General features: G+C 42.2%; 1 protein-coding gene across 1 annotated transcript in view; it reads left to right on the plus strand.

Annotated features, from left to right (window-relative positions):
- SUGCT (succinyl-CoA:glutarate-CoA transferase) overlaps positions 1-25470 on the plus strand; it is a 1112375-nt gene that overhangs the window by 757687 nt on the left and 329218 nt on the right. The window lies entirely within an intron of this gene.

The following is a 25470-nucleotide window of genomic DNA, read 5'->3' on the forward strand; positions in this document are numbered from 1 at the left end:
AAGCAACCACGAAACTAGAGTTGGGTGCAATCACTGCAGAGAACAATCACGAGACTCCATGTAGCTCAAATAACATGCAGCCATCTTCTCTTTGTCTAAAAGGTATTGGTGGGTGAACTGTTTTGGTGCATAATAGTTGGGACTCTTTCAGGAAGGCATTCTGTTGGAAATGTAAGCAATAATAATTAGGTGAAGTTGTGAAGATGTGAAACCATGGTCAGGTCATAGTGCTCCTAGATGCATTCCTGGGGATGTGGACAATTATATATTTAGTATATACCGTACTACTGCTAAATTACTTTGTAGCTTAAACATTTATGAAAATTAAAAGTGAATGTAAACCCAATTACTTATATACCTTATGAGCACTTACAGATTATTGTAGATTCAGTTTATTCTTCAGTATTTTTAAATCTAGAGCAAAATTGTACCTAGTGACTTTAGCACAAAGGTCCTTTGTTAGACATACGCTGTTATAGGATGACAATGTCATCCTTGTCTCCCAGTCGTTCTCTAACATTGTCACTCTGTCCCAATAGAGACCGTAAGCAGCTGTGCTGACGCACATTGCACAGGCATATTACGTTGTTATCACCATTAGTAAACCTGACCTGAGAAATACCATGTAACAGTAGCATGAGTTCATACGTGTAGACATAAAGTGCCTGCCTAAAGGCTGTTGGATATAAAAAAAAAGGTGAACAGATTATTTAAGGAAAAAAAAAAGTTTTCCTTGGCAAACTGAATGTTATTTAGTAAAGATTTACATCAACATTAACCACTTCAGGCCCAGGCCAATTCTGACACTTCGTTTCTACAGTACATGTAACAATCATATTTTTTTTTGCTCGAAAATTACATAGAACCACCAAACACTATGGGCCAGATTCTCGTACCTGCGGCGCAGCGTAACGTAACCCGTTTACGTTACACCGCCGCAAGTTTTCAGTCTAAGTTCCCGATCCACAAAGCACTTACCTGGAAACTTGCGGCGGTGTATAGTAAACACGTCCGGCGCAAGACGGCCCAATTCAAATGTACCATTTAAATTAGGCGTGCTCCCGCGCCGGACGTACTGCGCATGCTCCGTTCGCAAGTTTCCTGACGTGCTTTGCGCGAAATTACGACGCGCCGACGTGTTGAGAATCGCGACGTGCGTAACGTACTTACGCCGGGAAAACAAAATATTCAAAAGCGACGCGGGAAAGATGGGCATACTTTAACATGGTGGAGTAATTTTACACCATGTTAAAGCAGCCCTATCTTTGCGACGGGAATCTAAGACTAGCGCCAACGTAACGACGGGAAAAACCTTTGTGGATCACTGTAACTGCTAATTTGCATACCCGGCGCTGGTTTACGACGCAAACTCCCCCCAGCAGCGGCCGAAGTATTGCATCCTAGGATCAATTACACCTGTCGGATCTTAGTGCTAGCTATGCGTAACTGATTCTATGAATCAGTCGCATAGTTAGAACGGCCTAAAACAGGGGATACGCCGTCGTATCTTTTTTGTGAATCTGGCCCAAAATATGTTTTTTTAACAGAGACCCTAGAGAATACAATGGCGGTCATTGCAACTTTTTATCTCCCATGGTATTTGCGCAGCAATTTTTTAAACGCGTTTTTTGGGAAAAAAATAGTTTCACGCTTTAAAAAAAAAAATGGGGAATGACGCCAAACTTCGGGACCTAAAAATCCCAATAGGTAACAATTTAATTTTTTTTACTGGTTACATGTTTTGAGTTACAGAGAAGGTCTAGGGCTAAAATGATTGCGCTCGCTCTAATGTTTCGCGGCAACACCTCACAATTTCGCGGCGACACCTCAGGCCTCGTACACACGACTGAGAAACTCGACGGGCGAAACACATCGAGTTCCTCGTCGAGTTCCTTGTTAGGCTTGTCGAGGAACTCAACAAGCTTGCTTTGCATACACACAGTCAAGACAAAATCTCCTTGTTCTCAAACGCGGTGACATACAACACATACAACGGCAGGGGAAGTTCTATTCCACTGGCTAAACTCTTGGGGCTGCTTTTGCTAATTTCATGTGTTTGCGTGTTAAAAAAAAGTTTGGTAAGAGACGATTTGCACTTTTCAGTCTGTTACAGCTTTAAAAATGTGTTATCTTCATTACAAATGCTACTTTTACTCCCGTCTCATACTATAATCTGAGCAAGCACGGGTTTCTTAGCATACAGACGTCCGAGTTTCTCATTGAAAACCAGCCCGTCGAGAATCTCGACGAGCCAAATCACACTTCTGTCGAGAAAATAGAGAACTTGCTCCCTTTTTGCTTCGTCGAGGTTCTCGACAGTTTCCTCGACGAAAAATGTGCACACGACCAGTTTCCTCGGCAAAAAAATATCTCCCAGCAAGGTTCTTGCTGGTTTTTGCCGAGAAACTCGGTCGTGTGTACGAGGCCTCACACTTTCGCCGCCCATAGGAATGATCAAGCGGCGGAACAGCCGCTATGATCATTTCTATGGTGTACAGAATCGCTGGCTCAAAATGCCAATATCTGAATGATGCCTGTAGCTGAACCCATCATTCAGATATACTACCACAAAGCCCAGGACATCATATGACGTCCTCTGGGCCTCAAGTGATTGAGGAATGTTTCGACTCATGTTTCTTGTTCGTATGGCTATTTTTTACTATAAATGCTACTACCACTACTACTGAATAGGGTATATCGTTCAACTAAAATCTGCTTCTTTTGTGAACTGTATAAACCAATATCTACATTATTAGAATGTGTAATGTATTGTCTGTTCAGTGCAGAAATCACATCCTAGAGGGAGTCAGCCTGAGATGCAACTCCTTGATGATGGTATCAGGGAGCAAGTAAAAAGAAAAAATACGTTTCATTGGACAATTTTTCAATGATACTCTTTATGCAATATTTAAGTGAATTTGGCGCCAAACTCCATCCTCATAGCAGACAAATGTGACTTTTACAGAGGTTATTTAGTCATGTTTCTCACACAGGATCAGTATCCTTGCAAGATACAAGTTTTTTTCTAAATTGGACATCATAACTTATTATTGTATTTTGTCATAATGAACAGCTAAAAAAAAAAAACATTTTAAAGGTTTCTTTTTATCTCTTTGTAATTCTGAAATATTCAGTAAGACTTGTCATTGATAGCATGTTTAAATGATCTTTGTGGTGTGATACAGCCTCTGTTAGATTATTTTGCTGAAAGGTAAGTGTCAAGACAGGAGTTGAGTTTCAACAAAATGCTTAGTGCACAAGACAAACTATACATTTTTCCAGAAAATATCCTGTGATGAAAGCTTTTACCTTATTCTCAAAGACACATATCCTCTTAAGAATCCCCAAGGTGGATTGTTTTTCAAAAGTATATGAAAGTTGCGTTATCCATTTTTAAATCCATATATAGTAATTTGTAAAAATCACACGTTTGATGACATTGCCTTCAATGTTCTGTAAATCCTATCATGGGGAGTACAAGTTAAAGTCATTTTAGATATTTCTGGGTGGTTTTGATGATGACAATGGGAAAATAAGCAGGTTTACTCATACATAATATGAAAATAGGCATGCTGATGAGTCATGTATTATATATTATAATTATATTACAAAAGAAAATATATAGTTATTAGCCTAAATACAGATTTAATTGGCATGTTGTCTTTAGATCATATTATTATTATTATTTTTATTATAATTATGTCTGATTTTGAAAAGAAACATTTTATTTTTTTTAATGTTTTTTTAGTTTGTTTAAATGGGTTTGAATACAGATCTGATTTTGGAGGTTGCCTAGTACTGGATTGCTCATTAGGCAACCTCATGTAATTTATGATTTTGTCCGCCGTGTGTTTTGGGATCATCACCATGTTGTGGAATGAAGTCAGGACTGATCAGATGTCTCCATGATAGTGTTGAATGATGGTGAACCTCTAACTGTACTTCAAAGAAGTAAAGAGGCCATGGAATTTAAAGTGATACTAAGCACACTGTTTCAATTTAATTTAAATTGTAATTTTTCATTTTTATTATCGTATTTATCGGAGTATGACATGCACAAGCGTATAACACACACCCTAACTTTAAGAGGGAAGTTTCAGGAAAAAAAATTTCCACAGACCCCTGCGTATAACACACAGGCACAGTTTACCCTCTATTTTCAGGGCAAAAAAGTGAGTGTTATACACCAATAAATACAGTATCCCTTCTATGTCTGTATATGGATGATAACACTGTAATTATATTAAAGCGGTTCTCCACCCTAAAGTGGAGTCCCGCTGATCGGAACCCTCCCCCCCTCCGGTGTCACATTTGACACCTTTCAGGGGGGAGGGGGGTGCAGATACCTGTCTAAAGACAGGTATTTGCACCCACCTCCGGCCACACGCTACGGGCAAAAGACGGGTTTTTCTGACTTCCCGTCTGTCGCCCGTTGTGTGCTGGGAACACTCGGCTCCCAGCACACAGCGCGTGAGCCAATCGGCGGGCGCAGCGCGACTCGCGCGAATGCGCCGTAGGGAACCGGGCAGTGAAGCCGCAGCGCTTCACTTCCTGGTTCCCTCAGCGTGGATGGCGGGGGGAGCAGCAGAGAGACGAGCGATCGCTCGTCCTCTGCTGCGATCGGCGCTGGACTCCAGGACAGGTAAGTGTCCTAATATTAAAAGTCAGCAGCTGCAGTATTTGTAGCTGCTGGGTTTTAATATTTTTTTCCCATGGCACATCCGCTTTAACCACTTCCAGACCTTAGGTGTTTTTCAGATTTGGTGTTTGCAAGACTAAAACAGTTTTTTCTGCTAGAAAATTACTTAAAACCCCCAAACATTATATATATTTTTTCTAACACCCTAGAGAATAAAATAGTGGTCATTCCAATACTTTTTGTCACACCGTATTTGCGCAGCGGTCTTACAAGCACACTTTTTTTGGAAAAAATTCACTTTTTTGAATTAAAAAATAAGACAACAATAAATTTGGCCCAATTTTTTTATATATTGTGAAAGATAATGTTACGCCGAGTAAAATGATACCCAACATATCACGCTTAAAAATTGCGCCCGCTCGTGGCATGGCGTCAAACTTTTACCCTTAAAAATCTCGATAGGCGATGTTTAAAAAATTCTAGAGATTGCATTTTTTGAGCTGCAGAGTAGCTTCTGCGCGCGAGCTCGTCGGGACGTCGTTTTTGTTTTCTTATTTATTTTTATTTATTTTATTACTTTTTACACTGAAAAAAAAATAAAAAATAAATTGATCACTTTTATTCCTATTATAAGGAATGTAAACATCCCTTGTAATAGAAAAAAGCATGACAGGTCCTCTTAAATATGAGATCTGGGGTCAAAAAGACCTCAGATCTCATATTTAGACTAAAATGCAAAAAAAAAAAAAAAAATTTTAAACTGTCATTTTTTCAAATGACAAAAAAAAGAGGCTGGGCGGGACTGACGTTTTGACGTCACTTCCGCCCAGCAGAGCTATGGGGACGGGCGAAGGAGATTTTTCCTTCAGTCTCGTCCCCAGTCACCAGCCGAACGGTCCCGATCTCCTCCGCCGCTACCGACGGCTCCGGTAAGCGGCGGAGGGCGCGGGAGAGCGGCGGGAGGGGGGGCCCCTCTCCCGCCACCGATAACGGCGATCTCGCGGCGAATCCACCGCGGAGACCGCCGTTATCGTGTACCAGACCGCCCACACTAAAGATCGATACCTCGGTTGTGGCAGCAGCTGCTGCCGTTACCGAGATATCAATCTTTAAAAAGAGGACGTACATCGTCGTGCGCAGGTCTGGAAGTGGTTAATAAGAAATAAAAACTTAAGTACTTTCTATCTAATAAATTTACAGCTGTCACATGACCCAGATCTTTCCTGGCCTGTCTGCAGGGAAACATAAGCAGGAGGAGCTTCTAGTCCTCTGCTGCTGGTCACATGTTCAAAATAAGAAAACATTCTTTGGATGCAGAGTAAAAATAAATAATAGATGTCAACAAACTGTTTTAAATTGGCATACAATTATAATGTATATTTGAAAGAAAATCTTTATTATCCTGTCAAAATAACATTGCGTGGGTTGATTTCTGCCAGTCACAGGCTGTGGGACACCCCTCCACCCTGTGTCATAGAATAAGAGGGAGGTTAGTTCTCCATTATTCTCCATGTAAAATCCCACCCCATTGTGTTTAGCTGGTTAGTGGGCATGGAAGAGGAGGGAGGGAGTGGGCTGTCAATTGGGCTGCTCAGACGTGATAGGGAGGAACTGCTCAGCATATAAATTCACTGAAAACTGAGCATGTGCAGAGTTGCCACCACAGCTGCAAAATCCCTAGCTGAATTGGGGACATGAACAGAAGGTGGAGATAGAGATCAGCAGGATCAACCAGTTTTTTTGCAGATAAATACAGAAAACTAATCTCATAGTGACTGAGTGATTATAAACAGCATGTAGCACAGCATTTATTAATAGTTTTTTATAGTGTGGGTTTAGTGACAATTTAAACAAATCACCAACTGTTTTTCCGAAATCTATCTCCAAAATTGCAGGGAACCTCCACTACGCCCCACATCCATGCTCCATGCTCCCGCCCTTTTCAATAAACTGACTTCTGTAGGAGCCAAAAATTACTTCTCATTTCAAAATGGTTGCTGACATTTTTCTGAAAGTCTTTGGAGAATGCTTCGGCTTTGTTTCCACCTCAGAAGAATGTCTTTTTCTTTGCAACTCTTCCATGAAGAGTTTGTAAGGGTCACTTGAGAGGCCTACCTCTGGGAGTGTTTTTCTGGGCTAGGCAGTTTGTACAGGGTCACTGGCTTACACACAGTGTTGGGCTTATTTTAAAGGATTAAAATGTGCAAAGTAAGGAGATTTCCTTGCGGTGTGAACAGAAGAGTGCACTGCGAGTCCCATTACAGGCAAGCTTACACTTGGGAATAAGAACTGCTGCTGAGTTCGAACACATTTTTTGCCTGTTCGCATGTTCTGGTGCAAACCGAACTGGGGGGTGTTCGGCTCATCCCTAGTCAAGTCTTGTTAAAAATAAAAATAATAAACATCTCATACTTACTTGCTCTGTGCAGTGGTTTTGCACAGAGCAGTGCAGGTCACTCTCTTTTGTTGAGTGCCACACAGCAAGAAGCTTGCTATGGGGGCACCCAAGCAGAGCCACAGCTCCCTGTGTGCATTCAGACACAGAGCCACAGCCCAGACCCACCCCTTCTCTCTCATCTTTGGCTCACAGACTTTGATTTACAGCGTGGGACGCAATGGCGCTTCGCTGCCATCAGCCAATGAGGAGGGAGAGTCCTGGACAGCCAAGTCTCTCGTGCAACATCGCTGGATCGAGATGGGGCTCAGGTAACTATTAGGGGTGCTGAGGGGGGCTTCTGCACACATGAGGCTTTTTATCTTAAAGGGGTTGTAAAGGAAAAAAATGTTTTTCATAATTAGCATCCTTTACATGCAGACATTCCTCTTTTCACTTCCTCATTGTTTGTTTTTGCTCAGAAGTTGCTATATTTCTTCTCTGTTCTGTTCACTTCCTGCTTGTCTGATTGTTACTCACCACTGTAAAGGGAGGCTTTACTGCGGTGGTCAGTGACGTGCTCGCCCCCTCCTGGGAACTACATCTGTGCGGCAGGACACTCTCTACGTGTTAGAGACTTCAAGGAGGTGTGAATTACTGAGCGTGCCGCAATGCGTATTGGGAAATGTAGTTCTTACATGAACGAGCGCCACAAACCAGGTAGTGAATGAGAGAACAGAAACTAGAATGCCGGAGTTGATATAGATGAAGGAATTTAATAGGTATTTACTAATTTTTTAGCAGAATCATTACACTATTCTGTCTGCCTACCCTGCAGACATTAATTTTAGGCAAAAATTATTTTTCCTTTACAACTCCTTTAACCTCCCTGGCGGTATGATTCTGTCTGGAATTACGTACCAAAAGCGGTACAATTATTTTGCAAGGAAATTTGGCGTTTTATACTGTAGGCCTGTAATTTTTAGGAATAACTCACTTAAATCTGACCAAACAAGAGTCTAATAGGCATCCCGGGTATGACATTTTTTTAAAAAACAAAATTATAAATTATAATATAATAAATAATTATAAATAATTATAACAAATAATATAATTCTAATAAAAACTATTCAATAATGTAATCAACTCAAAATCACTGAAATTTGCTCAGTTGCAGAATTGTCGCTGTCATTTTTTTTTTTTTTTTTATGATGAATTTCCCCACAAATCGCTATCGCACATTTCTGCAAGTGATTATAATTTATTATCGCTGTTTTCTAGCTGATCTAAAACCATTTTTGACATAAAGGGACACTTTTGGACAATCTACAGTTTGCAGGGAGAAAGAACAGTTTTTATTATATAAAAGTACATGTAGGGCACTGGACAGACCACTAGGGACAAGGGGGGTGTGTATTTTTTACATACAGTACTGTAATCTATAAGATTACAGTATACTGTATGTAATGTGTTTGTTTACTTTTTTGAATTTGGCGCCGTTCTCCGCTCCCGTGCGTTGTAACGTCGCAGGAAATGGAGATCGGCGGCACACGGGGAGACTGTGAATCGAGCGAGGAGGACCCGCTCGCTCACACAGCGGGGTGGCATTGCTGGATCCAGGGACAATGTAAGTAACTTGCCTGTGGATTCAGCGAGCAGGTAAGCCGCGCCGCTGCACGCTCTGCACGTCCACCCCGAGCGTGACTCGGGGATACCGATCCTAACATTGAAAACCCACCCCGAGTCACGCTAGGGTTTACCGCTAAGGGGGTTAATGCATAGAATGCATTAGGATAAAAAAAAACACCTGCCTTTACCACCACTTTAATGGAAGTTTGATTGTTTAAACAGATAATAGAAGATTTTTGACAGCTGTAGCACAATGGCACTTTTATCTTTACTAAGCACTTTAGAGAATACTCCCACTAACAGCTTTTTCACATTGCACATTGCTTTATCATGTAAAAAAGGCATGTCTTCTGTACTTTTAGGAAAAACCTTTACATTTCTGTTCCCATAATAAAAATAACTTTGGAATTTAGAGGTTTGATGTAAAATAGTGAGTCTGTCAGGTGTTATTTATCATAAATTTAAATGTATTTATCACTAGAATTTTTATTTATCTCACTTAGCAGTCACAATTTTTTTTAAAATTAGTCTTTCTGCTTTTTCCTGTTTATATCCTGCCATTAGCAAACACCACCATCAGACAGCTTTCTGCCTGCCACCATGCACCAATTTTAACAGTACTTGGCACCCATTACATTCTGACTTCTTTGTCGCAATATAAAGCACCTCTGTTGTTGCATGTAGGGAATACAGCCCAAGCACTTTTACTAGTATATATATAGATATCTGAGTAATGTGACTGGAGGTCAAAGACCTACAGTCCAAAAATACTTCCCTGCCTGGGGTCCATGTGGTCTTGATTTGGCTGTGAGGCTACATGTGTAGCTTTTTTTACTACACTTTTTAAAAAGACCATTCAAAAAATAAAATGTAAACTTTTTTTTGCAAGTCTATTATTTTTCACCTATTAGAACTACCTCCCATGAAAATAGATCATGATTTCAGCAAAAATATAGAGGAAAAAAATGTACATATTAAATAGGTTAGTTTGATACATCATTATTTGTTTATCCATGGAACATGCCTGTATGTGGCAAACACATGTTTTATGCTTATTTTCCCAACTGTATTTTTACTCCAACGCTATTGGATAAGGATATATGCAGCAAGTGAGATTCACCTCTGCTTCCTGAAACACTACTCCAAAGGCCCTTGGGAAAAAAGGGCATGACAAAAATGGAATACATATGCTTAGAAAATGTAAATGGACATCTATTTGATAGTTTTACTTGTGTAGTGCTAACAGAGTCCCTGACCCTAAATGAGGTTAACATGTGATGACCCTGTTTACCACAAGCACACACATTGTAGAGACATGTTTTACCGTGACCATGATCTATTTTTTCTGATCAACTACTGTGTATGCTTACTTTACATTTAATGGAAAAAAGTCTAAACTTTCTTTCTTTACAAATTCTTTTTTACTTAAAAAAAAATAAAAATGTAAGTTATACGTTATTTAATACATAGGCAGTTAAAGGCTGAAGGCTTTTTTTTTTTTAGGTAACTAATTTAGTACAATTCATTAAAATCAGTCCAGCTTATCTTGTTATCTACTGTATATCACCCAAGTTATCATGTCAATATTTTATATACAGTATATATATATATATTTTTATCCATGCAAAACAGTGTATTGTTATATGAAATATATATATATATATATATATATATATATATATATATATATATATATATATATATCATTAAATAATAATAATTATAAAATTAAAATATATACAGTGACAGCTGGTGCTCAATATTTTGGGGGGTAGGGGCGGCAAATAAACTTGGCCCCCTCACTCACACTACTGCCCCCTGTGGGATGGACGGGAAGGCGGCCTTACCTTTGGAGCCCGATGACGACGAGGTGTGCTGGATCCGGGGTAGGGCTCCTAGAAGCTGGAAGAGGCTGTTGCTGCCCCTCCGCCCCTCCACCTGCTCCTTGCTCCAGCTTGCCAAGGGAAGAGCTGGGGCCATTGCTTCTCCTCCTGGCCGAACAGGAAGTGGGTCCTAAGACTCCCTGGCCAATCGGGTTTAGGACCCCCTTCCTGATTTGTCAGAAGGAGAAGCAGGAAGACAATAGTGATTATTAATTTGCTAATGTCACACAACTGGGTGGGCTCAGGGCGCAGTGCTCTGCGCCAAAAAGCTCACCCTTTTTTTTTAGCCAATTGGAGCCTATGGCCCTAATCATGTGTTTAAAAAAAAAACATTGAAATCCACATGTGTCTAGCCCTGCATGTAAATTTATGGGTCGGGCATATGGATTATGGGGAGCGGCCGCCACTATATATATATATAATTTTTTAATTTTGTAAATACAGTCATGGCAAAAAATATTGGCACCCTTGCATTTATGTCAGATAATGCACCACTTCGCCCAGAAAATTGTTGCAATTACAAATATTTATGCAATCTCATGTTTATTTCTATTGTTTGTATCGGTATGACACAAAAAAAGTGGAGAAACAAAAAGCCAAATCTGACACGTTCCACACAAAACTCCAAAAACGGACTGGACAAAATTATTGGCACCCTCAATGTAATATTTGGCAGCACACCCCTTGGAAAAAAGAACTGAAATCAATCGTTTCCTGTAACCATCAATGAGCGTCTTACACCTTTCTCTACTGGAATTTTGGACCACTCTTCTTTCGCCAACTGCTCCAGGTCTCTCAGATTTGAAGGGTTCCTTTTCCCAACTGTTGTTTTAAGAACTTTTGACAGGTGCTCTATGGGATTTAGATCTGGACTCCATGCTTGCCAGTTCAGTACTCTCCACTCCAACTTTCTGACCCTGGGCCCTTCATTACACCGCAGAATTCTTTGGTAGTCAGATTTCATAATGCCATGCACATAGTCAAGACATCCAGTGCCTGAAGCAGCAAAGCAACAAAATGTAAGTAAACCTCCATCATGTTTGACTATAGGGACTGTATTGGGCCAAATCCTCAAAAGAGATACGACGGAGTAACTGCTGTTACTCCGTCGTATCCCTGGTCCTAACTATGGAACTGATCCACAGAATCAGTTTCCCATAGTTAGGACGAAGATCCGACATGTGTAATTGAATTACACTGTCGGATCTTAGGATGCAGTACCGCATCCGCCGCTGGGGGCATTTCGCGTCGAAATGCCACCTCAGGTATGCAAATTAGGACTTACGGAGATCCACGAAGCTTTTCAGCTTTGTTTTTTCTCTGTAAGTTTTATTTTGCTAACGCAAAATTAGGGCTGCTTTTACAAGGTGTAAACTGTTTACACCTTGTAAAAACAGACCTTTCTTGCTCGCGACGCAATTTTTTTTTAATTAAATATTTTTTTTTGGCGCCGTATCTTTTTTTTTACCCGACGCAACTTTATTGTCCCGTCGCAATCCACAAAGCCCGACATAACGTAATTTCGCGCTATGCACGTCGGGAAAATGACATCACAAGCATGCGCAGAACGGCCGGCGCGGGAGCGCCTCATTTAAATGGTAATCGCCCCCTGGAGAAGAGGAACGCTTTGCGCCGGCCCGATTTAAGTTACACCGCTCAAAATTTCTAGGTAAGTGCTTTGTGGATCGGGCACTTAGTTAGAGATTTTGCTGCGGTGTAACTTAAATGGAAAAAGTTAAGTTGCGCCAGTTTTTTGAGGATTAGGCCCTGTATTATTTTCTTTAAAGGCCTAATTTATTTTTCTGAAAACAGTAGAATGATGGACGTTATCAAAAAGCTGTAATTTTGTTTCATCTGTCTACAGCACATTCTCCCAAAAGTTTTTTTGGCTTTCTCAGGTACGTTTTGGCAAACTCTTTGATTAATTTTTCTCTTTCATTAAAATCCAGGGAGATTAAGATCCCCCCCAAGACACCTAAAGCCATGGGAAAAGAGGCCCCTAAGGACATGGTGTACTATGCACAAAAACTGAACGGCCTGGCTGACCGCCCCTCGGACGAGGAGTTGGACGCCACGCCTGATATATTTAATACAATGGCGCCGGGGCCTTGCTCTGCCCGGACTTCACAGGCCTCAGCACAAGTCACACATGCAGAGAGCGCAGGAGAGGAGGAAGAGGACGAGGGTGCTGAGCAACCCACACTGGCCCAGATACTGCAGGCAGTGAATAAGTGCACGGCCACAGTGCAGACATTGCAGCAACACTTTGGGGGGCTGAAGGAGGAGGTGGGACTGATCCGACAAGACTTTCAAAAAATCAGAGAGCGCACCACTGCGGTGGAAAGTCGTGTAAGCGAGGTGGAGGACAGGATGGCCCCTCTTATTAGGGAACTGCAGGTCACGGCTAGAGTCGCGACAGCTAACGAAAGCCGTAATGAAGATATTGAAAACCGCTTGAGGAGGAGTAATGTCCGCATAGTGGGCCTGCCAGAGAAGACAGAAGGCCGTGACCCCACTGCATTTGTGGAGACCTGGCTGCAAGAGGTGTTTGGCAAGGATGCCTTCACGCCCTTCTACTCAGTTGAGAGGGCACACAGAGTACCACCTAGGCCTCTCCCTCCTGGTAACCCACCACGCACCATGCTAGCCAAACTGCTTAACTTTAAGGACAAGGAAATCATCCTGAGACTGGCCAGGGAACGCCGCAATGTCCAATATAATGGAGTAAGGGTGTCATTCTACCCCGACTTCTCTGCGGAAGTACAGAGGCGCAGGGCCAAATTTGGAGAGGTGAAGAGAAGGTTGCAACGCCTGCGAGCCAACTACGCGATGTTATACCCTGCTAAGCTCCGGATTATTGCAGGAGGCAGGGCCCAATTCTTTGAATCAGCTTCGGAGGCCTCATCATGGCTGGACCAGAATGAGCATCAGATTCGACAAGCAGAGGATCCGGGTGCAGATGCGGACTGATGTGCTTCGAGTTTATGGACTGCAGAGTTTGATGGTAAGCCGGTTCATTTCCCTTTTTTTTTTTTTTCGTTTACCTACCATTGGACTGTGGGTCTATCTCTGTTATTACCCACATGGTCTAAGGACCGGGAGAACAATATATGCAGAATTATTTTCTGCACAGGAACGGAGCGAACTGACTATTTTTGCATTCTATTTCCTGATTTTGCCTGTTCCACATGCGATTTGGATCACGCGAGGAGTGCCCCTTGAGGCGCAATGTTAGGGCCACGGACTGCCTGTTGCGTCCATGGCATATTGAGGGCAAAGGTTATGCCCGGCGGCTTTTGTCCGCAAAGTTGATAAGTTTGTTTTTTTGTCTGGTGCTGCTGACTCTGCTCCCCACTTTTCTGGAAGCCACTCTCTACTACCTACGCTCAGTGGAGCTCCCGCTCCGGACTTGTGCTACCTGCCACGGAACTGTACCGGGCGAGGAGACACGGACTACTACCCTGCAATGGCCCACCTCGGACTATGTGGAGATGCCGACACAAGTAACATTTTTCTTTTTTCTTTTTTTCCCTTTTCTCAGTTTTGCCTTTTTACTTTTGAGCTCCCGGGAGCTTACCTGCTTTTCCTGGAAAACACTGTGTGATGTGACGCCATTGGGCGAGAGGGAAAGACACAGTGATCTAAGAGGCGGGTGGAGGATTGTTATGTCATGTATTGATATTATAATGAAGGAAGGATGTCTGGAATTGCTGTAGTCTCATGGAATGTGAGGGGCTTGGGAGAACCACTTAAACGCACTATGGTTTCCACCTCCCTTAGGAAGCACTTCCCGGCCATTTGTGTTTTGCAGGAGACACATTTAACTCCGGACACTAGGTCGTGGCTGGGATTTGCCTGGGCAGGTTGGACTTATCATTCCACTCACACCTCATATTCCAGGGGTGTGAGTGTATTGATACACAAATCCCTGGATTTTCACTGTATGGATTCTAAGATTGATCAGGAGGGAAGATATGTATTTCTGCTGTGTAGGGTATACCAACTGTCATTCATTCTGGCTGCAGTATATGTCCCTCCCCCATTCAGCCCGCAGGTACTGAGGTCCCTCCTTGCTTTTCAGCTATCACATCCTGGAACCCCGCTAGTGGTAGTGGGAGATTTTAACGGGATAATGAACCCATATTTGGACAGACACCCTCCCCCGAGGGCACCCCCGGGGACGACTAGAACGGCCTTGGCTAAGTTTACGGAAGAGGTGGGCTGGGTAGACCCCTGGAGACAAAAAAACCCCCTCGAGAGGCAATTCTCTTGCTTCTCCAAGACACATGTGTCCTTGTCTAGGATTGACCTGTGCTTGTGCTCGGCGTCTGCCACACAATATGTTGAGGATATACATTACCTTCCCCGGTGCGTCTCGGATCATTCCCCCGTTTTACTTTCTCTGAGGGTCAGGCCTCCTTCTACTCTTCCCAGAGCACCATGGAAGCTTAATGCCTTTTGGCTCAACCTCTTCCCTTCTCATGAAAAAATTGAGAGGGACATAGTGGCTTACTGGCAGAGACATGCAGATCATCCTGCAACAGACACTGCTTGGGATGCTTTTAAGGCCTACTTGAGGGGAGTTTTTATTGCTGAGGTGAACGCCATAAAACACAACACGACCGAACAAAGGGACCAGGTAGCTCAGATGGTGAAACGCTTGGAGGCGGAGTACATAGCTAACTCAAGGGAGGGCTCCCGGGAGGCGTGGATAGCGGCTCAGGACGCATTGACTAGACTAGACGCTTCTAGAGCTGACAAAAAATGGTTCTTTTCAAAAATGGCGTTCTATGAGGAGGGGGAGCAAACGGGCAAGCTCTTGGCCAAAATAGTTCAATCACAACAGACGTCCCCATCGATTGGAGCTTTTAGAACTGAGGGAGGTAGGTTGGTGAACACCCCCGACCTGGTAATGAGGGAACTGACCAGATTTTATGCCAGTCTATATGAATCGAAGCAAACACACACTGGAGAGGAGACTCGGGACTTTCTGCAGGGGATAGAGCTACCGTGTTTAACGGAGTCCCAGGCGGAGTCCCTTGAGACTCCCATTACCATTGAGGAGATGATAGAGGAGACCAATTCTTTCCCCAATACTAAGGCACCGGGGGACGATGGCATACCAGTTGAAGTATACAAGCAATATGGGAACGTTGTGCTCCCGAAGCTGCTTCAAACTTTGAACGCGGCCAGGGAGGCACGGCGGCTTCCAGACTCTATGAGACAAGCAAGCATAGTACTCCTGCTTAAACCGGGAAAGGATCCATTGGATCCTGGTTCCTATAGGCCAATCTCACTTTTACAAAGTGATATAAAAATCCTAGCAAAAGTCTTGGCAACAAGACTGAATAAGGTGATCTCAGCGATAATACACTCAGACCAATCAGGGTTCATACCGGAACGATCTACAGCTATTAACCTGAGGAGACTATTTGTAAACATGCAATCGACGGCGGATAATGGGGGGGATAGAGCATTGCTGTCGCTAGATGCCCACAAGGCATTCGACAGCATTGAGTGGCAGTACCTGTGGGCGACGTTGTCTAGATTCGGGTTCGGGCCTGTGTTCCAATCATGGGTGCGCCTCCTGTATGACTCCCCTCTGGCGGTTATTAGGGAGGAGGGCAGAGTGTCTCCTCCCTTTCCGCTACACAGGGGGACTCGGCAGGGGTGCCCTCTGTCACCCTTGCTGTTTGCGGTTGCCATAGAACCGCTGGCAGCACTGGTGCGCTCTAACCCCCTAATCAAGGGATTTCAGTACGGATTAATACATGAAAAAATTATGCTCTACGCGGACGATACCATGCTACTACTGGGAGATACGTCGGGTTCTCTCCGGGAGGCAATGTCGGTGATTCAGACCTTCGGGTCCTTTTCGGGACTATTGATAAATTGGACTAAGTCCGCAATTATGTTTTTGGATGCGTCGAATCCGCAGGATCGTACGCTGCGTGACATTCCGGTGGCGACTAAATTTAAATACTTGGGCGTCTGGGTCACCCCCCAACTGCTTGATTATGTCTCCCTAAATCTCACCCCCTTGATAGGCAGGATTAGAGACAAAATTAAGATATGGTCAAAATTAAAAATGTCCCTGGTTGGTAGAGTGAACCTCACGAAGATGGTATTTATGCCTCAGTTGCTGTATATTCTGCACAACACCCCCATGGTTATCCCTCTCAGGATTTTTAGAATTATTAACTCCCTGTTCAGAGTGTTTCTCTGGCTTAATAAACCTCCCAGGATTAAGCTAGAACAACTACAAAAGCCAAAGGAGGTGGGGGGGCTTGCTCTCCCGAACCCCTGGGTATACTACCTGGCATCACAACTACAACACATAGCTCGGGCTATGAGTAAGGGAAGGGGAGACCCGGTGGTCGACATAGTAAATCACATGACAGGCATGGCTAATATGGTAACTGGTCTAGAGTCGCTGCAATGTGCTAAGTCCAATAAACTTTTCCCTACATATGCATTAATGCAGAAAGTCTGGAATAAAACCCGCCAACTACAAAACATAGAGGGGTTTACCGGTCACAGTCCAATTTGGAACAACCGATACTACGAGGAACTACTGTCTCTGACCTGTGGTGAGCAGTGGAGGAGGTATGGGGTTACACACTTGGTGCATATCTTCTCTGGGGGCCGCTTGCTTTCTTTTGCGGAGCTCCGAGAGAAGTTTGATCTTCCCCAGACCATGTATTTTCCCTACTTACAGTTGAGGCATGCCATCAGGGCCCAGGCTGGAAATAACCCTTGGACATTGTCCCCTGCCCCGATCTTCCACTTTATGACTGGGATAGCTAGCTTCAGGGGCTTCATTTCAAGCTCATATGCCATGCTACTGACAGCTGTGCTGCCGGCCCTTCCCTCTAGGGTGGTGGACTCCTGGGAAAGAGATGTGGGTGTTTTTGAGGAGGAACAATGGGAAGAAGCATTATTGGCCATACAGGGAGCCTCGCTCAACGTAGCACACCGTTTGTCACAACTGTACATTGTTCTACGGGTACACTTTACCCCGGCCAGACTGCGTAAGATGGGGCTGACTGAGGATGACAACTGTCCTAGATGTGCTAGGGACCATGGTGACCTCATCCATTTAATGTGGCGGTGTCCCAAGCTGCATCTATACTGGACGGGGGTTCTCACAACACTAAACAGGGTATTCATGATTCAAATACCCCAAACCCCTAAAGTATGTATACTGGGTATTATAGAAGAGGATGGAGGATAACCACAAAAAGGCAGTTGGTAGGGCCCTTTTCCAGGCCCGCAAACTAATACTAAGGCACTGGAAGGACGCGGAGCCTCCAGGGCTGGGAGAGTGGATAGCCCAGATGGGATCCACTCTACAGGCAGAGAAATACATATATCAGCACAGAAAAAGGAGGGGCAGGTTTGAAAAGTTGTGGGCCCCCTGGCTAAATTCCCCGGGTTTAGCTCCACTCGAGTTGGTGTTGGACAGATTACTAATGTAAGAGGTCAGGGGCAAGGACTTAAGACTGGATCTGGGGCACTCTGCGGGGGAGGGAGAGGGCAGGGTACAGCACAATGGAGTAATAATGGAGTGGGTCCAGGAATGCGGGAGCTTGATGATACTTATACACTGCCTTTTATGTATAATGAGTTGGTCTAGTGGGCAGAGAAGGTAGCATTCCAGAAGTTTATGTGTGGATTGTTCTTTTTGCTATTTTATTATTTTACGCTTATGTATGGATGTAATACAGAGACTGAGAAATGAAACTGATGCAATTTTTGTAACCATGCATGATTATTCTATTCAATAAACATCCTTTTTTGAGAAAAAAAAAAAAAAATCCAGGGAGATTTGCTACAGTGACATGGGCTGTAAACTTCTTGACAATGTTCAACTTCAATGTTGCACACAGTGAACACAGGAACATTAAGATCTCTGGTGATAGACTTGTATGTAACCTTGAGATTGTCCATGCTTTTCTTTTCTTTGCTGTTCTTTCTCTTCTCCATGCTTCGTGTGGCACACAGAGACAAACAACAGAAAGATTCATTAAATTTTTCACCATTTTAACTGGTTGCCGGTGTGATTTCTATATTGTCAGCACCTGTTTATTGATACAGGTGAGTTTCTTTACAAATTACAGGAGCATCACAAACTTGGAATGCTATTATTTCTTACAATTTTGAGAAGGTGCCAATAATTTTGTCCTGTCCGTTTTTGGAGTTTTGCGTGGAATTTGTCAGATTATAAATAAATAAAAATAAATGTGAGAATGCCTAAAAATTTGTAATTGCAATAATTTTCTGAATGAAGCGAGCATTATCTGACAGAAATGCAGGGGTGCCAATATTTTTGGGTATGACTGTATGTAACTAAATACTAAATATGATGTTTATTTTTATGTATAGACATGCTTATTTGTCTACATCCCCGGAATCTCTCTCCACTACCAACCCAAGCATCAGTTATGCACAGACAACGCTTGTGTGATATTCATTGATGAATAGTATGTCCCCATTTGCAATATTTATAGTATTGGAATTAAAATACAGTGGAACCTCGGATTGAGAGCATAATCCGTTCCAGGAGAATGCTCGTAATCCAAAGTACTCGCATATCAAAACGAGTTTCCCCATTGAGTTTCCCCATTGTTCCGCATTGACTTTAATGGCATGCAATACCGCATGCGGCCAGAGGGGGGTGCCAGAGAGCCTCGGAAACGACCGGAAAGGCCCGAGGACAGTTTGGCTGACCTCGGCAAACCTCGGAAAAACTCTGTTCACAAGCCTTTCCGAGGTTTTCTAAGGTCAGCCGAACTGTCCTCTGGCCTTTCCGTGCATTTCCGAATGGCGACGATCAGCTGCAATCGGCGCCGTTTGGCTCCAGTGCCCCCACCTCAGGCCAAAAGCGGTACTGCACAGCGCTTTGGCTTGAATCCTGCTTGTTTTGTGAAACAACACTCGAAAACCGAGTTAGGATTTTTTTTATATACTGTGCTCGTATTGCGAAACGCTCGTTTACCGCGTTACTCGCAATCCGGGGTTCCACTGTACATGAGTAATTTAGAAAAAAATTACTGAACATAATATGATTTTTTTGGTTATTGTGCTTTTTTCTTATTTATAATTTTTTTACTGTTTTCTACTATTTATTTACATAAGGATATTTACAAGTGAAAAATATGTTCTTACTGTTTTTTTTCTCATCAGTTTTATTTAAAGACATGCCTTAAACACTTTTTCCAGTTCTAGATCACCCACATTTCCATGTTCAAACCAAATGTTTGGAAGTCTTTCTATGATACTATCTGTACTTTGTACCTAGGTGAAGTAACTTCTATGAACGTCACATGCTGACCATTATTACCACAACCATATGGTCGTCCTGTCCACAGGTTGGAGTTTTGTTACAGCAAAGTTCTCATGATACCCTTACAAATCGAGTAGAATATTCACTTCAAAGACAAGACATACAAAATGGCAGTCGCCCAGTTCTTTCTAATTTTAGAGGGTTGATGTGCAAGTTGCCTGCAGTTGCTCTGTTTCTGCTTCTTGTTGCAGTAGAGACATGTAGGAAATGTCAGATAAACCCAACAAAATTATCTGTTAGTTTACATCTCTTTAGATGTGTATGCTTAAAGTCACAAAACACAAATAACCGATTAATCTGTCACTGATATGTATAAAGGAATTATTTACACTTGCGATGCGGTTCTACATTTGCTGTATGATGTAAAATTTGCCAAAGACTGCCAATGATTCAGAGGCCACAGAGACATCGACAGCCTTCTGTGATCAGAAGCCAAAGGCTGAGTTTTTTTTATTAAGGCGTAGCGATGAAAGAAGGAACCAGCTTGTTGTGGTCAAACGGATGTGAGCTAGTCATAGCTTAAGTATACAGCCAAGTTCTGTTGTTAATGTGCCATGCTTTTAAAAATGTAGTCTACATTGAGGCGCCACAGTAGTGTTATTCATATGGCTCATGGTAGAATGCTTTATGCAAAAGCATTATTTGAGACATTATTAGCTTATATAGTCGGCACATTACAGATTATTATGGCTGAAACAGCTATGTTGTTTGAAACTATGATAGACTTTCTGTACATATTATGCTCTATATGTTTCTGTTGGTTTCACATTTCATTTAGGGTCTCATTTCATAATTAAAGTGTCAGTGAACTCAAAAAAATGTTTTGTAATTTGCACTAAAAAATTTATTAAGTGTGCTCAGCATGTATTTAAAATATATATCAGTGTGTAACAATTACCTCATAATCCTGCAAGTTTCCTGTACTTCCATATTATTTATGAATGTCAACCCTATTTCAGCATATTCTTCACCTTCTTTGTTGTCACTCTCTCTGCACATTCTCCAGTTTCTCCTGGGTAGGAAACCATTCATCTCCTCATCTCTGCCCAGCAGGGTGCCCAATCTGACACAACCAAACACCTTGTGAGGTGGTTCCAACTGTGTGGTTGGAAGGGACTCCTCCAGCTAGTCTTGCTGTCATAATTTGAGGCAGTAAGGCACCTTGCAAAGCATTCTGTAGAAATTACAGAATGACATGTCCCTGTTCCTGGGATACTTCTATCATATCTCCCAGAAGGCTGCAAAATAGGGCACACATAGCAGCCAGGCGGGAGGGCCCAGCACACCATCAGTAGTAAGTGCACCCAAAAAAGGCAGCCACCTGAAGAGAACCAAGATGGTAACAGATGGCTCATTGTTTGTCACCCAAACAGCGCATCGCAGTATGACAATGCTGGATTCGCTGTGCAGGTAAGTATGTGTTTTAACGAGAACACAGCACTACAAGTAAGAGGGAAAAAAACAACATGGGGAGGGAGCCAAGTGCCTCTTTGACAAAAGTTAGTGCAAAAACTGTTGTCTGGTTGGTAGTCACTCCTCTGAAGCAGTAGAATAGGGCTCGTTACTGTCTATGTTCCCCCAAGTCCTAGGGCTTAATGGTGCATTAAAGGAACGTCATGACAACATTTGCTCACTTCAAAATAAGCACACAGGTGCCCTCTATGTGGTTGCTGGTGATTTTAATTGTGTCAACTTGACAGACTTTCTTGCCAAAGTTTCATTAGCATGTCACTATTGTCACCCGAGGAGTGAACACGCTTGATTGAGTATATACAAATACACAGGGGATATTTGAAGCTATCCCTCTTCCCCACCTTTGCCTTTATGACCAGTGTCCCATCATGTTGGTTCCTGCCTACCATCCCTTGCTGAAAGTCAATAAAACAAAAACAAAGACTATTACAGTGTGGCCCAGTGCCTCAATAATAAATGACTATTTCAGATGTATTAACTGGAAGAGATCTTAAAGAGGCAGCAACAAGTATCAAAAGGTGTTGACCTGTAGGAATATGCATCATTTATTATGGGCTATATCAGCCATTGTGTGGAGGGTGTTGCTACAACTAGTACTATTGCTATCTACCCCAATCAGAAACCCTGGATGAACGCAGAGGTGTGCTCAATACTAAAAGCCTGTGATTCTGTGTACAGGTCTGGCAATACATTTGAACCCTGGGCAGCAAAGAAAAGCCTCATTGCAAGTGTAAGGAGGGCCAAGACTAATTATGCTCTAAAAATTCGAAGTCACCAGTGACCCACAGAGCGTATGTGTGTGTGGGTGGGGGGGCATTAGGAGCATCACAGATTACACCAGCAGTGATACAGAATATCCAAGGGATTCTTATTTTCCTGATGCTCTCCAACACTTCCCTTAGCTCCAAGTTCACCCCTTCACCGGGTGAGCTGCCCCTCAGTGTGACTAATCCCAGTCCTGCTCATGCCTGCTCATGCCGTTTTTTTGTCAGCTTCCCTTCATTTGTATATAGTGTATATTAGGTTGTTGGTTTGGTTTTGCTTCACTGTAATTTTTAATTTTTGCTTTGCTTATGATCTGTTAGTGTTGGATAGGTGTTGTGTGCATTAACCACATCCCGTCTGACATACATTTATAAACATCCTTAGAAGGGAAAGATGATATCTCGGTCATTGCTGCAGCTGCAGCAGTGATCAAGATATCCTCTTTTAGGGCCAGTGATTCTGCCCTAAGTAAAAGTAATCGTAGCGGCTAATGAGCTGCTGGATTACTTCTACAGGTGGCGGAAGGGGGTCCCACCTCCATCCCAACGGATGTTGTTCCTCCCACTGTGTGACATCAGAAACAAGAAGCGACGAGGATTTAGTCTCTTCCTGTGTCGTTTCTCTGTTTACTTGGTCGTTATGGCCAGGGAAGCAGCCGATCAGACGAATCAGTGTTTGTGGATGCCAGAGGAGAGATGTGAGGTATCATCGCGAACCTCAGAGCAAGAGCAATCATTTTAGTGCCAGACCTCCTGCGTAACTCTAAACTGGTAACTTGTAAAGGCTTTTACAGCGTCGCCTATGTAGATTTTTAGATACCGTAATTTGGCACAGTTTCCAATTTTAGAGAATGCCATGTTTGGTATCTATTTACTTGGCGTAACATCATCTTTTGTATTCTGCCAAACAATTAAAAATAAATGTTGTGTTTTTGTGCATTAAAATCCATAAAAGTGTATTTTTTCCAAAAATATTGCGTTTAAAAACCGCTGCACAAATATCAGCTCTCAGCACTGTCACACTTTGAATGCCAATTACTTAGTAAACGATGTGCTTCCTACCAGTAATTTGTTAACAGTTGTTTTATTAGTTTTATTTACTCATATGCCCAAATTTGTTCATATGGGTTTACATGTATTTTATTGCATGGAAAAATACATTTCTCTTTTGGAATCTAATATTATCCAATATCTTATTAGTTTCTGCACATAACTAGGAAACATAGGCATACTGGCCAAAGCGACAAAATTAGGGCACAGTGAACAAAATGATAAAAGCCAACTCAAGCACAATTTTTTTTTTTAAGTTTTGGTTTAGAACCTTTGTCAAGCTTTACTACTATTTGTGTCTCCATTGGAAAAATCTTCCGTTACAGAGGGGTAGAGGGACATGACAGATATTTCCCCCTCATGTACTATCTTAATGACAACAGCAGTGCTAGACATGAAGTAAGGAAAAATTTTACAGCAACACACACAAAATGTATGCTCATATTATTTGCCCTCTGTATAAACTGCCTGGTTGTGTAAATTCGGCCTTTATTTAAGGGTTTGGTCTTCTTTCAATAATGGACAGAAAGGAGTCCATTTAGTGTAGATGGTACTCAGAGTCCTCCTATGTGGTGTCAAGGAGCTTTATTACATTGCATTTTACCATCTAGACCTCAGTATTAGGAAACTGTGGGAACCACAAACTGACTCTTTCATAATATGGCTATGATGCCGTTACTGAAGTATTTTTCAGCCATTGATGTTTCATGATTGTTCAGTAATAAGCCTTAATCTGGTAATATATCCTGCAAAACAGTAGCCTGCAAATGGTCCCAAGGTTATGCATGTTAAATAAATTCTGTAGGAAATGTGAAACATTTTTAATGTGATGACAAATGTACAAGTTGATTGAATTGGACATTAGATTGCCTATGTCTGATTAACACTGGGAGTACGTGCCTCTCACTGGAAATGACCTAGTACTCTCCAAACTCCTGGGACAGATGGAATCTTTAACCATAAAAAATCACTTACCATACAGATTTGGCTCCCAGGAGCCGTAATAGAAAACTCAACATGGATGAAAAATAATAAAATCGCTGCTGTTTTGCCTGTGGCAAAACTTGACCACTCTGTTCATGGTGTCTTTTGAAATGTGTTCACTGTGGTTCCCTTGGGTGTTGTATGTGTACACGGATAATTTAAACATGCTTTCTTCAGTATGGCTGTGGGGTGAGTAAAAAAATTCTAACGTGTCATGGTAATTTCACAAGTATCAGTGTTTTCCAAAAAAAAAAAAAAACAGAAGTTTGTGCATATTGTTGCATTGTGAATTAAATCCAGAACCACACAATTCCAAAAGGAAGCTATTAATGTAACATTACCCCAATATTTAATAAATCATTGCTAAATTAGGAGTTACTGAATACTGCTGGGCTTACGAGAGAGAGAGATATTACTCAAAGCAAGGGACCAAAAGAAGACACACCAAACACTGGAAACTGTAAGCATGTGAACTAAAAAAAATTAAAAGGTATTGTTAAAGTAAATGCGCCTTTAACTTGGCATCCAAGATGCTTTTCTCCTTCCTCTCTATACATGAAAAACATTTAACAGGGTGAGTAATTAGCCAAATAATCAGACAGAGAGTGACTGTAACCTGCAGTTTACTAAATGGTGTGAAATTAAAACCAATAATGCAAAACAGGTCCAGGGTGGCAAAGAGCATGCATACCCTGTAGAATAATACAAAACAATATATGAAAGCTGTCAGTCATGGACTCTTCACAGCAATGTCTTTGTGACTCATTCAGGGTGTGGCTGGACAGCATAGACTCTTTAAGACTCTATACCAATAGAGGGGTTTATTTACTAAAGGCTGGTCATTTTGCAAGTGCAGTTTCACTCTGCAAGGGTATTTTCTCCAGAGATTAGTAAATTAGGGCAAGCTCTGGCGACTTACATTATCCAATCATGTGCAAGCAAAAATATATATTTTTTTAATATTATTCTTGCATGTAACTGCAAAGGGAAGCTGTTCCTCATTTACTAAAGTCTGGAGAAAATGCGCTTGTAGAGTGCAACTGCACTTGCAAAGCCCACAGTCTACTTGCCTTTATCAACCCCAATACATTTGCATGAGAATCACATTTCAGTAAAACAGTTTAGAACACAAAATGCTACTTGTGATTGACCTCATAAACAGTGTCACCTTCAGTAAAGTCCAATAATGTTCTGGTAACATGTGTACAGCTGGAGATATCTAGAGCCTAAGGACAAAGGGGAACCAAACTGTCCTCTGTAGAGTCCTCTGGTATCGAGGGAGGTGTTCTTCACAGTAACTAAACCAGGGAAGGTGCTATTAGGCTACA

This window comes from Rana temporaria, chromosome 5, assembly GCF_905171775.1.
Source record: "Rana temporaria chromosome 5, aRanTem1.1, whole genome shotgun sequence".
Classification (NCBI taxonomy): Eukaryota; Metazoa; Chordata; class Amphibia; order Anura; family Ranidae; genus Rana; species Rana temporaria.